The sequence below is a fragment of the Ascaphus truei genome, chromosome 19 (genome assembly GCF_040206685.1).
Source record: "Ascaphus truei isolate aAscTru1 chromosome 19, aAscTru1.hap1, whole genome shotgun sequence".
In the NCBI taxonomy this organism is placed as follows: Eukaryota; Metazoa; Chordata; class Amphibia; order Anura; family Ascaphidae; genus Ascaphus; species Ascaphus truei.
In genome coordinates, this window is record NC_134501.1 from 19772522 (window position 1) to 19785393 (window position 12872).

General features: G+C 48.2%; 1 long non-coding RNA gene across 1 annotated transcript; it reads right to left on the reverse strand.

The window, feature by feature from the left end:
- Positions 1-5142: 5142 nt before the first annotated feature.
- On the reverse strand, positions 5143-12648 carry LOC142470233 (uncharacterized). Its single transcript, XR_012789246.1, has 4 exons — positions 12095-12648; positions 7781-7915; positions 7616-7672; positions 5143-5255 (listed from the first exon to the last, which is right to left on the reverse strand). It is a non-coding gene; the product is annotated as an uncharacterized LOC142470233 (long non-coding RNA).
- Between the last annotated feature and the right edge of the window lie 224 nt (positions 12649-12872).

Below are 12872 nucleotides of genomic sequence, written 5' to 3' on the forward strand. Positions count from 1 at the left end.
CTCGTCGGGTTCTAAAGGACCAATGTGTTTGCTGTCCTGACCTTCGGATTGTCCGCCTGTGCTGACCAATCAGTATAATACTGGTCTAAATTGGACTGGCCCAGGGGTGGCAAACTCCAGCCCTCAAGAGCTACCAACAGGTCAGGTTTTCAGGATATCCCTGCTTCAGCACAGGTAGCTCAATCAGTCAACGACTGCCTCATCTTGAGGACTGGAGTTGGCTACCCCTGGACTAGCCAACACTGTCCCTTTACACCAGATTTGGGAGGCTGTGTGTGAACCTTTTGAAGTGCAAGGATTTCAGCTCCAGCCTTAGAAAACACTAATGAGTTCTAAAACTCAGGTGCTGAAAGCTTACAAGCAGAGAAAGAATGGCTACGTTAGGAGTTTGGGTCCTGCCTCTCCACGATGACATTCTGGAACCTCAGAGGTGTCTTATTGAATATTTCTAGTAAAAAGGGGTCTATATCTCACAGAAACGTGTTGTATGCACGTAGAGCACATTAACTTGCATGCTAATTCTATACATAAATGGTGCCCTATATTAACTACTTGCTACTGTATTAATTGGTTTTAAAAATGCAGGAAACCGTTGTAAATAAATGAAATGAAGATTGTGTTTGTTTGTGTTGCCTCCGACTATGAAAGGTTTAAGATAGAAGTGGCATGTTTATTAGATCCAATAATGCCAAATAAGCCATATCAACCTTGACAATTAGATGGTATCAAATCTCTCACCATAAGACAGTAATAAAATTAACTAGGTGCAGAAGGGAAAATAAACACATATAGAGACACTTGGATAGTGACCAAAAGGCCACAAAAAGCCCTATTTAGAATGCACTCAAAGTCAAAAGAATAGGGAAAATGTAAAGGGTATTACATTCACTCATACTGTCAGACACACACATAAACAGACACACAGACACACACACACACAGACACACAGACATACACACACACAGACACACACATAAACAGACACACAGACACCCACAGGCACACACCCACAGACACACAAACACACACAGACACCCACAGGCACACACACAGACACACACAGACACCCACCCACAGACACACAGACACACAGACACACACACACACACATAAACAGACACACAGACACCCACACACACACACAGACACACACAGACACACACAGACACACACAGACACACACAGACACACACACAGACACCCACGATACAAGGGATGTCGCACATGAGACAGGTACTGAGGGTTTGATCTCCTCTGGGGCCCCGCTGTAATTACTTGCCCAGGCACTTCTCTCACCCCTTGTCCTCCTCCTCGGCAGCACTTCCACCTGCGTCGCCAAAATGTGACACAACCCCCCTAGTGCCGCGCTATCAACGCTACTGGCAGCGCTGCTCACCCACTCAGGACACCACAGGCCGCCGCCAGCCAGCCAATCAAGGGGGAGCTCCTGGGAGGGATGCGCGAGAGCGGAGGCAGGTTCTGGCTGCCATGACTGACGGGCGCGACAGGGGAGGAGAGAAAGCGCTGCTCAGAGAGGGGGGGAGGAAAAGCGCTGCTCAGAGAGGCGGGGGAGGGAAAGCGCTGCTCAGAGAGGCGGGGGAGGGAAAGCGCTGCTCAGAGAGGCGGGGGAGGGAAAGCGCTGCTCAGAGAGGCGGGGGGGAGGGAAAGCGCTGCTCAGAGAGGCGGGGGGGAGGGAAAGCGCTGCTCAGAGAGGCGGGGGGGAGGGAAAGCGCTGCTCAGAGAGGCGGGGGGGGGAAAGCGCTGCTCAGAGAGGGGGGGAGGAAAAGCGCTGCTCAGAGAGGCGGGGGGAGGGAATGCGCTGCTCAGAGAGGCGGGGGAGGGAAAGCGCTGCTCAGAGAGGCGGGGGAGGGAAAGCGCTGCTCAGAGAGGCGGGGGGGAGGGAAAGCGCTGCTCAGAGAGGCGGGGGGAGGGAAAGCGCTGCTCAGAGAGGCGGGGGGAGGGAAAGCGCTGCTCAGAGAGGCGGCGGGAGGGAAAGCGCTGCTCAGAGAGGTGGGGGGGGGAAAGCGCTGCTCAGAGAGGCGGGGGGAGGGAAAGCGCTACTCAGAGAGGCGGGGGAGGGAAAGCGCTGCTCAGAGAGGCGGGGGGGAGGGAAAGCGCTGCTCAGAGAGGTGGGGGAGGGAAAGCGCTGCTCAGAGAGGCGGGGGGAGGGAAAGCGCTGCTCAGAGGCGGGGGAGGGAAAGCGCTGCTCAGAGAGGCGGGGGAGGGAAAGCGCTGCTCAGAGAGGCGGGGGGAGGGAAAGCGCTGCTCAGAGAGGCGGGGGGAGGGAAAGCGCTGCTCAGAGAGGCGGGGGGAGGGAAAGCGTTTCTCAGAGAGGCGGGGGAGGGAAAGCGCTGCTCAGAGAGGCGGGGGAGGGAAAGCGCTGCTCAGAGAGGCGGGGGGAGGGACAGCGCTGCTCAGAGAGGCGGGGGGAGGGAAAGCGCTGCTCAGAGAGGCGGGGGGAGGGAAAGCGCTGCTCAGAGAGGCAGGGGGAGGGAAAGCGTTGCTCAGGGAGGCGGGGGGGAGGGAAAGCACTGCTCAGAGAGGCGGGGGGGAGGGAAAGCGCTGCTCAGAGAGGCGGGGGAGGGAAAGCGCTGCTCAGAGAGGCGGGGGGAGGGAAAGCGCTGCTCAGAGAGGCGGGGGGAGGGAAAGCGCTGCTCAGAGAGGCGGGGGAGGGAAAGCGCTGCTCAGAGAGGCGGGGGAGGGAAAGCGCTGCTCAGAGAGGCGGGGGGAGGGAAAGCGCTGCTCAGAGAGGCGGGGGGGAGGGAAAGCGCTGCTCAGAGAGGCGGGGGAGGGAAAGCGCTGCTCAGAGAGACGGGGGGAGGGAAAGCGCTGCTCAGAGAGGTGGGGGGAGGGAAAGCGCTGCTCAGAGAGGCGGGGGAGGGAAAGCGCTGTTCAGAGAGGCGGGGGAGGGAAAGCGCTGCTCAGAGAGGCGGAGGGAGGGACAGCGCTGCTCAGAGAGGCGGGAGGAGGGAAAGCGCTGCTCAGAGAGGCGGGGGGAGGGAACGCGCTGCTCAGAGAGGCGGGGGGGAGGGAAAGCGCTGCTCAGAGAGGCGGGGGAGGGAAAGCGCTGCTCAGAGAAGCGGGGGGAGGGAAAGCACTGCTCAGAGAGGCGAGGGGGAGGGAAAGCGCTGCTCAGAGAGGCGGGGGAGGGAAAGCGCTGCTCAGAGAGGCGGGGGGAGGGAAAGCGCTGCTCAGTGAGGCGGGGGAGGGAAAGCGCTGCTCAGAGAGGCGGGGGGAGGGAAAGCGCTGCTCAGTGAGGCGGGGGAGGGAAAGCGCTGCTCAGAGAGGCAGGGGGGAGAGAAAGCGTTGCTCAGGGAGGCGGGGGGGTGGGAAAGCGCTGCTCAGAGAGGCGGGGGAGGGAAAGCGCTGCTCAGAGAGGCGGGGGGAGGGAAAGCGTTGCTCAGGGAGGCAGGGGGGAGGGAAAGCGCTGCTCAGAGAGGCGGGGGAGGGAAAGCGCTGCTCAGAGAGGCGGGGGGGAGGGAAAGCGTTGCTCAGGGAGGCGGGGGGAGGGAAAGCGCTACTCAGAGAGGCAGGGGGGAGGGAAAGCGCAGCTCAGGGAGGCGGGGGGGAGGGAAAGCGCTGCTCAGGGAGCCTGAGGCGGGGTAATCTCCAAAAGCAACATGAACGCGCCTCCGGCTTTTTTTCCCCCTCCTTCAGCGTGAGTGGGGAAATTAAACAGCAGCACGTACACTGCATGGGCCAATCGCCAAGGGGCAATTTCGGGTTGCCCCCAGCGACCGGGGTGTGTGTGTGTGTGTATGTATATATATATCCACAATATCGTAAGTCCTTTCCGGGTTAATGCTTCAACATGCTACTGATCCATCCTGAACTGAAGTGGTTAGGTTTGCCTACTAATTGTTACAAGCCTGGAGCAGAGATCTGATTGTTCCTCAATGCTAAACACGGGCTTAACTAAAGGAAAGAATAATTTGCACACAGTATTGAGGCCGTTCCTTCCCTCCTGGTATACAGTGCCTCCTTTCTCTTTACTGACACATGAAAAACAAAAACGTAAAACTATGAAGCTATTTGCTGATTTATTCCAAGTTCTAAAAAGTAATGATGTGTTTCACATAAAATGATTGTCCCTGTGTGACAAAAAGGGACTCGGATGTGTACTAATCCGTCAAAAAGTCTGAGAGATATTAGCGAGATTCCGCGTGTGTCTGAGAAGCATGCAGTATTAATCCGGCAGGCAAACTTGGCACATACACTGCCTGCCCAGGTGGTTAAAAAAGATCAAATGGGGACAAAGCAGAATCTTAATCAAAAATGACAGCAAAGGAACTTCACAAAAGCCAGGGAAGATCAGTGTAAAATGCCCTGGCAACTTCACACCTCCTCTTTTTCTTGATGCTAGAGAGAAGAGACGCTCTTTTTATTCCTCGTTAAATGTCAGCTTGACCCGTCTATTAATGGAGAAGCCTTATTATAAAAATCAAAATGTATCTTTAAGAAACAAAAACCGTTTGCCAAGTAGAAGAGAATTCGCAGACCCGTTATATGTCCTTATACCAAACCACTTACAAATCTCGTTTCGGGTGTCGGATACCCAAGGAGATCGGGTGACAATGCCCACGGTCAAAGGAGTTGGCGCTGGGTCTCAACGGAGGGTCTTCTACTTCAGGAGTGGCCAACTGCAGTCCTCAAGGGCCACGCTACACGCAAAAGGAACCCGCACAGCTAGTGTTAGACCACAGTGAGGTGCTGACTGGATGGAGACGTGATAATATCATACAGAAGAAAAAGGACCCAGTCTTGCAGCACTCAATCACTCGGAATGTAATGTTGTAAATTTAAAATATACTTTATTGATAACCTTGAATAAAAAATAGGGGGTTAAAACGTAATTAAATGATGATAAACAGCTCGTGACTGTATCCTATATACCCCACCTACGGTAAGGTGGGTAGGTGTAAATAGAGTCCCTAATAAATATTGGGGATCAAGCGCTACGGATAGTAGCTACCTAAAAATATAGGAAAAAGGAGCCTCTGAGAGCCCACTTGAAGACACTCTCCTTGCGAGTGTATCCAGGCGTATGATACGTACTAAATTGATACACTGAGGATAGGTACAGTATTTAGTATGGCATAATGTGCGCTTGGTTAGACCTATGTGATGTCTGTCCCTGTCCTCAAGGGCCACCAAGAGGTCAGGTTTTCAGGATCTCCCTGCTTCAGCACAGGTGGCTCAGTCAGAATGAAAAGATCGCCCCATTACACTTGGCCATACCTTCTCCTGTAGAACACCTGCAAACAATTTGTAGACGGGCTGAAAGCTGATATTATTCTTTCACATTCCAAGTTTTATTTTGCGCAATACATTTGTAAATATTGGTGCTAGTAGATGCAGGACGAATGCTGCTTTTCTTGGCTGCGAAACCAGTGGAGGGTTTTTAAGTTGGCATTCTACCACCCTCTGCTGGCACTACCCTCTGATATAGTGCAATTAGACCTCCTGGTAAGTAAATAATATGGATCTTACAAGAAAAATGAGAAACCGTTCAACAGGAAAGAAGAAAGCCTAAATCAGTTCAATAGGGAGAACATTGTTGCCCATTTCACAGCCAGGGAGGAATTTGTTTTATTCTGCATCAAAATAACAAACATACCCCTTCTCACTCATGCTACAGTGCTAGGTTATCATTCATCGTGGGACACAGTGCAGGCAGGACTATTGAATGCTATGGGATAGCTGGAACATGTTCTATTATCATTACGGATGGCACAAGTTGCACCCGTGACATAGGTTCACCCTCCCCCCCCCCCCCCATCATTGTACTACAACAGGGGTGGCCAACTCCTGTGCTCAAGGGCTACCAACAGGTCAGGTTTTCAGGAATGCCCCGCTTCAGCACAGGTGGCTCTATCAGTGGCTCAGTCACTGTGCTGAAGCAGGGATAGCCCGAAAACGTAACCTGTCCGTGTCCCTTGAGGACTGGAGTTGGCCGTCCGTGTGCCAGAACACGTGGAGTGTTATTTATCAAAATCTCCCAGCTGCCAAATGTTGGCAAAACTGGAACACAAAATACAGACCCAGGTTTATCAAGAAAATGAACGGAATTGAAAGCAGTAGGGTTTGTGCGCCTTTAATTGTTGTCACCAAAACCTTATTTTATGTCTGGTTGTGCCCCGTCCAGCTTCACATGGGAAAGCCACTATATCCATCCCCCCATTCTGATGAGACCCAAAAAAGGTCAAAATAGTTGTCTGTGAGTAGGGTTACTGGCTCTGTACTTCTTTAACCCAGGCTGTGCTGAAAAGCTGTGTAATGTGGCAGGCATACATTTGTAGGGGTTCATGTTAAAAGGGACAAGAAGCAAAAGGTGACACACACTGGGCTCATTTGCATGTCATTACCCAGAATCCCTGGCTGCAGTGGAAACATTGTATACTAAGAGATAACGGGGAAAGGCAGGGCTGCAGACCTGTCTGAGACATGTGCATTTGCTCACAAGTGATATTTGTATTCGCTGTACACTTTTCCTTTAATCTGGTGCAATTCTTCTGCACACATTTTTGCCCCATTTTAGCATTTGGAAGACTTTGATAAATACACTCCTGTTGAGAGGAACACAGGCAAGATAAACTTTAACTATGATACGAGGCAAAACTACCTCAAATGTCCTTATAAATCCATTGCCTCTAATTCAGGTTTATTTCTTACATACATCTGGTGCACTTTGTGCCTCAGAATTGGACCAGTTTTGCCAGAAATTGTTACCCTACTTTCCAGTGATTTTACCTTTAATTTCCATCAAGCAACAACAAGCGAATGGGCTTTTCCCTCATGAATATGAAAAAAAATATATATATATTTTTTTTTTCTAATATATATATATATATATTAGAAATTCTTTAAATTCATTCATTTTAAAACAGTTTTTGTAACTTAAATCGCAATTAATTACAATAGAGAAATTTCTTCGACTGCTACATGTTGAAAGGAATAAAATGTGAGATACCAATTAGTAATATGCATTAAACATATTCATGCGTAATTGCTTTGTCTAAAATGTTGAAAGTAAGTACTCTTTTTTGGATGAATAAATCAGACGGACGCAGAGTGAAGGGGACTAGATGGAAATTTACAGCTTTGAAAGTTCAGACACAGATAAATCTTGAAGTAACATGGCACCCGATTCCACGCAGAGCATTTTGTTGAGACAGCGAGAACAGGAGCCGGGCACCAGGCCAGAACCCCTTACAATTAGTGCTCATTTAAACCTTTGAGTGCCATAGGGCGCATGGTGCTTGAGTGCCATCATGTGATGTCATGTGACCACGGCGGCCATCTTGAAGGGACCTTACTGGTTAGATCGCGTTCTGCACTCCATGGGAACGCAGGACACGATCTAAGTTTTTTGTTTTTTTTAAACACCCTTCCTAGGCACGGCGTAGTCACTACATCACGGTGCCCTCGGAGTGCCAGTCCCCATGACGTAGTGACTATGCCCCCAGGCACCCAATGGGTTAATGAACCTCATATTTGCGCGCTCATTTAAGGGGCTGCCTCCCCAAGCCTCCACGTGTCTCAAAAAGGAATTTAGATATAAACAAACTGTTTCTAAAAGAAGTCGGCTCTGTTTTGTGCTTGGGATAAAGCTTACCAGAGTAATATATGTTGTTTCTTCCTTGATAACCAGGGTTGTAGCCGCTTATTCTCCCTGGGGATTTAGGGGAACAATTACAAATATTAGTTGGTTCTAGCGTGGGGATCCATTACCGTTTAGTGCCCAAATCCCAGGTTTAAAACAGCAATTCTCTCTACTTACCATGAAGAAATGTCTCCTTTCTGTTTACCATGGCAAAATCCTGTTGTTGCAGATTTTTGGAGCAATCCCTCCCTTTTTAAATTCTGTAGATATCAGTCGCTGAAAATGTGCCTCCCTGGGAGGTTAAAATGGCCACTGCAATGCACACAGTTAAGACAACAGTAACGGCTGATTTTCTGCAGGGAACTTAAAAATGTTTGTCAGAAATACACTTCCATCTCCAGCCATATACTAATGGCTCACTATTACCAAAACTAGTTATGCAACTCTGTCAGTTACATATCTCTGCAGGGAAAGGGGATTGTGTGGGGGGGATTGCTGTACAGTAGTCCAATAATCCCCTTGCTTGTTTAAATGAGGGAGTGGGGTCTTACTGCAAGAAGCTCCTAGATTCAGAAGATATTTTCCCCTCCGACATTATAGAGAGCTTAAAATGGCTGCATGCTGGACACGGGCAGTAACTTCGAGCCAGTGACTTGCCTACGAGATCACTGTCTCTAAATGGCTCACGGACAGGAAGTTGCACAGCAGCCATCTTGGAAGAGGCAAATGATCTCTATTCATATGTTGAAATTGATCCCAAAGCATGGGAGGGTTTTGATGTGGGGCCACTGCAGACTGCAGCCGTACATTAGCAGCCCCTGTTTCAGCACACCCGAAGAGAAGGAGATTCCACAACCACATGATGTAGCTACTGCAGCGAATAGGGGGGGGGGGGGGTGTAGTGAGTCTTACACTTGGTTATATTATTTATAAACAAAATATATAAAACATTGAACTAAATGTACAGTAAAGTACAAGGGTGGCCAACTCCAGACCTCAGGCCCACCGACAAGCCAGGTTTTCAGGATATCCCTGCTTCAGCACAGGTGGCTCAATCAGGGGCTCAGTCTTTGACTGAGACTTTGACTGCTGAAGAATAGACTGATTGAGCTACCTGTGCTGAAGCAGAGACTGGTTGAGCCACCTGTGCTGAAGCAGGGATATCCTTAAAACCTGACCTGTTGGTGGCCCTTGAGGACTGGAGTTGGAGACGGCTTGTATAGTGTGTAACATTTCTGTTGCCATGTTTGATTCCTTTCCCCCAGTGATTGGAGTTAAACGTTTTTGTTTGCCAGATTACCGCCTCTCACCGTCACAATGTATTTATTTGTGGCGCTGCTGGCGGACATGGAGATATTGGAGGTAAGTACATAGACTCACACAAGAGCAATCGTTTGACAAGAGCCAATCTTGCACTAAACAATTAGACTGTAAGCTCCTCGGGGCAGGGACTCCTCTTCCGAAATTTAACTTTTATGTCTAAAGCACTTATTCCCATGATCTGTTATTTATATTGTCTGTTATTTATTTGATTACCACGTGTATTACTGCTGTGAAGCACTATGTACATTAATGGCGCTATATGAATAAAGACATACAATACAATACAATACAATTTGCGACGCTTACGACACAGACCCTACAGATGTAACAAACTCCACATTTAAAAGCTGCAGTTAGCACTTACAGTCCCACAAACACTATGGGTGCTATGCACTAAGCAGTGATAAGTGCTTTTAAGTGAGATAACTGCCTTTGTAGCGTGATACTGCCTGCTATGAGATTCACAAAGCAGTGATAACAGTGCAGTATCGCGCTATAATGGCTACTTAAAAGCACTTATCACTGCCTTGTGAGATTCACAAAAGGCAGAATCGCGTTATAAAGGCATTTATCTCACGTAAAAGACTTATCACTGCTTTGTGAATCTCACAGCAGACAGTATCACGCTATAATGGCTTTTTATCTCACTTAAAAGCACTTATCACTGCTTAGTGCATAACCCCCTATATGTTCTTCTTGTGTTCTTACTCCTGTAATAACCTTAATGGGGAGACTATGGAAAGACAACCACCCTACAGGTATAAATTACACAACAGAAAATGCTAGCAATGTGCATCAACTGTAATATAACACTGCCCTCTATTGAAACAGCAATGTTATGCGAAGGGTTACGTGTTTATATGGTTGGCATTAAATTAAATTGAGTTGTCTATGCAAGCATGTAACCCCTTCACTGCCAGAAGAGTCTGTGCTCATTGCAAAATATCCCTGTAGGTTCCTTTATATCTATTCCAAACAATTCAAATACTCTATTTTTTACATTGCATCTATATATTTATTGATATATTTATCTCGGATTACATAGAAGCACGTTCCTTGAGCATGGTTAATATTTTTAGAACTGATCATTTTCATAGAGTAGTATAAAAATCTGGATTCCTTTGTAAATTGTTATTCTGACCTGTAATTGTCCATCTGGATTTTTGGGGCCATGTGAGTGACCATTTTTTAAAATTATTATTTTAGGCAAATTAACAGCATATGTATGGGAAAAAAATGATGTGCCTTCCCAATGATGGCAATCAAAAATATATTTTTTGCTCCTTCACTACAATGTGTTTATTGTCCTGGAAGAAGCACAGGTCACAGATTCTGGAATAGAATATGTATCAAAATCTTAATCTTGTACAGAAATGCACAGCGGATCCCCAGAAGATACTGCTGCGGCCAAGTTTATTCGAGCATTTGCCCGTTCTCGGCCGCAGCAGTAACCTGGCGCGCGCCGGAGGGTGCCGGGCGCGCGCTGAAGCTGCGGAAGAGCGCCCTCCGATCAGGGCTTTCTCCCTCCCGCTGCCGGGTCTGCCGGGTCCCCCAGAACCCCCTGCCGCCGTCCCCCACATCGCGGGACACCAGTGCTCCCTCGGGGAGCCCTGGACGCGCGTGCAGGGGGCGCAGGCACCCGATGACGCGTGACCGCACATCGGTGATGCGCGGCACGCTGAGGGAGTGCGGCTAGCACGCAGGGGCATCCCCCGGCTTGCGGTGCTAGCCGTGCTCGGATAAAACGTGTCGCCTGTGTAGGGATTTAGATAGATAGATAATATTCCTAAATAATGATCCAATTTCTGATTCTTCTTGACCTCTCCTCGGATTGTGATACTTGTGACCACCCTCTTCTCCTGCACATTCTTCACTCTCTTGGCATCCGTGGCACTGCCCTCTCCTGGTTTTCCACCTTCATCTCTCACTGTTCTTTCAGTGTCTATTATGCCCACTCCTCCTCAACCCCTATAGAACCCTCTGTAGGTGTACAGTACCACACTCCGTTTTAAGCCCCCTTACTCTTCTCTCTATATACCCTCTCGTTGGGTGACCTCATTGAGTCCTTTGGATTCACCTATCATCTCTATACCAATGATACACAACTATATTGATCTACACCCTCAGTTCAGTGCAAAATTACAGGGTGCCTATCGGCTAGCTTTGCCTGGATGGCCCTTTGTCGCCACAAGCTTAACACGGCTAAGACAGAACTTCTCATATTCCCTCCCTAACCCGGTTCCATCGTTTTATTTTCCATTAGTCAATAACACCACCATCCACCCAGTCTCGCATGCACGAGGCTTAGGGTATATTCGACTCCTCCCTTTGCTTCTCCCCACTTATACACACGGTTACTAAATCTTGCCGCATTTTCCTTTGCAACATTCCTAAGATACGCCCCTTCCTATGTTCCACTACCACTAAAACACTAATGCATGCCCTTCTTCTCTCCCACATTGAGTACTGTAACTTTTTTTTTATATGGCCTCCCTGCCTCACATCTCTCTCCTTTACAATCCATTCAAAACGCTGCTGCCCCAATCATCTCCTGCTCTTCTAGGCATGTATCTACTTCTAACCTTATGAACTCTCTCTCTGATGGCATCCTATTAATTTCCATATACATTATAAAATTCTCCTCCTTGCTTGCTTGCTTGCAGTATGATTGTGACAAATCTATTACAGAGTGCTTTTCCTGGTAATGTTCAGGTTAATAAAAGCTTCAATCAGACTTAGAACTTTGCAACTAATATTGACAGATTTATTATAAATCATTCTTCCTGGTATTGCATAGGTTATTACAAATTTATATTAGTGTTAGGGACCCCTGAAGAATGTGGTCTGCCGTGTAGTGGCTCAGGGGCTTACAACAATTTGGCCAAAATGTTAAACTAAAAGACCATTTTATTTAATAGATATTTATACATATATATTTAGGCACTGTACCGTGTATGAGTTTCACTGGACGTGCACTGAGCTCTGTCTGTGTTTTATGATCTGTCTCTGGTTTTAAATATATATTGAGACAAAGGGGAACACAGGGGGGGAGCACAGGTTTGAGAGATGGTAGGTGTATATATTCAATGTAAATGGATCAAAATAATCCTAGATAAATAGGTACCGAGGTGGTGGTGTATAAAGTGAAATAATATCAAAAACACTTACACGGCCTTGTGTAAGTACTGTCACGTAAGTGTCTCTTTCCTCTCCTCCTTCTTTCTTCTTCCTTCTTTATTTCTTCTCTCCTTTTTTCCGTTCTGTGCTTGTTTCTCTGCTTTCGTCCGAATGCACGTCCCTTCAATCTCTCAGCGGGGTTCAAATTATGGTGTCACCCTCGGAGTAAGAGATAAATAAAGATTGAGGGACAGGTAATACAAAGATACAACAGGTACTGTTCAGATGGTTATAAACAATAAATGCAGCAAATCCTGCAAGCACTCACACGGGCAAGTGTGAGTGCAGTCCTGGGGGAGGTATCTTTATCCTCCTCCTACGTAAGAGTTCACAAACGGAGCTCTAATCCTCCACACAAAAGGCCGAATGATGGGGGAAGGGAAAGATAATAAAGCTAAAACCAAAGATACTCACACGGCCACGTGTGAGCTCACACTTTGAATTGGTGTCTTTAAGACTCCTGCTTTGAAATCCAGCGCTGCTGCCAAGCGGTCCAATTAAATTTCACTAAGTGCGCCAGCAGGTCTAATTTAATTTTCGGGGAAAAAAACACATACAGCTTTTTTTTTTGCACACACACTGCACACACTCACAGCACGCAGCACACACTCACAGCACACTGCACACACTGACTGCGCACGCTCACAGCACATTCACACACCACACTCACAGCCCCCCCCCTACCCATCTACCTCTGGTGTCAGCTGCTGGGGCATTGTGGAGCTGCCTGCGGGGATCGGTGCGGAGCTGGGGGGGGGGGCGCGGATCG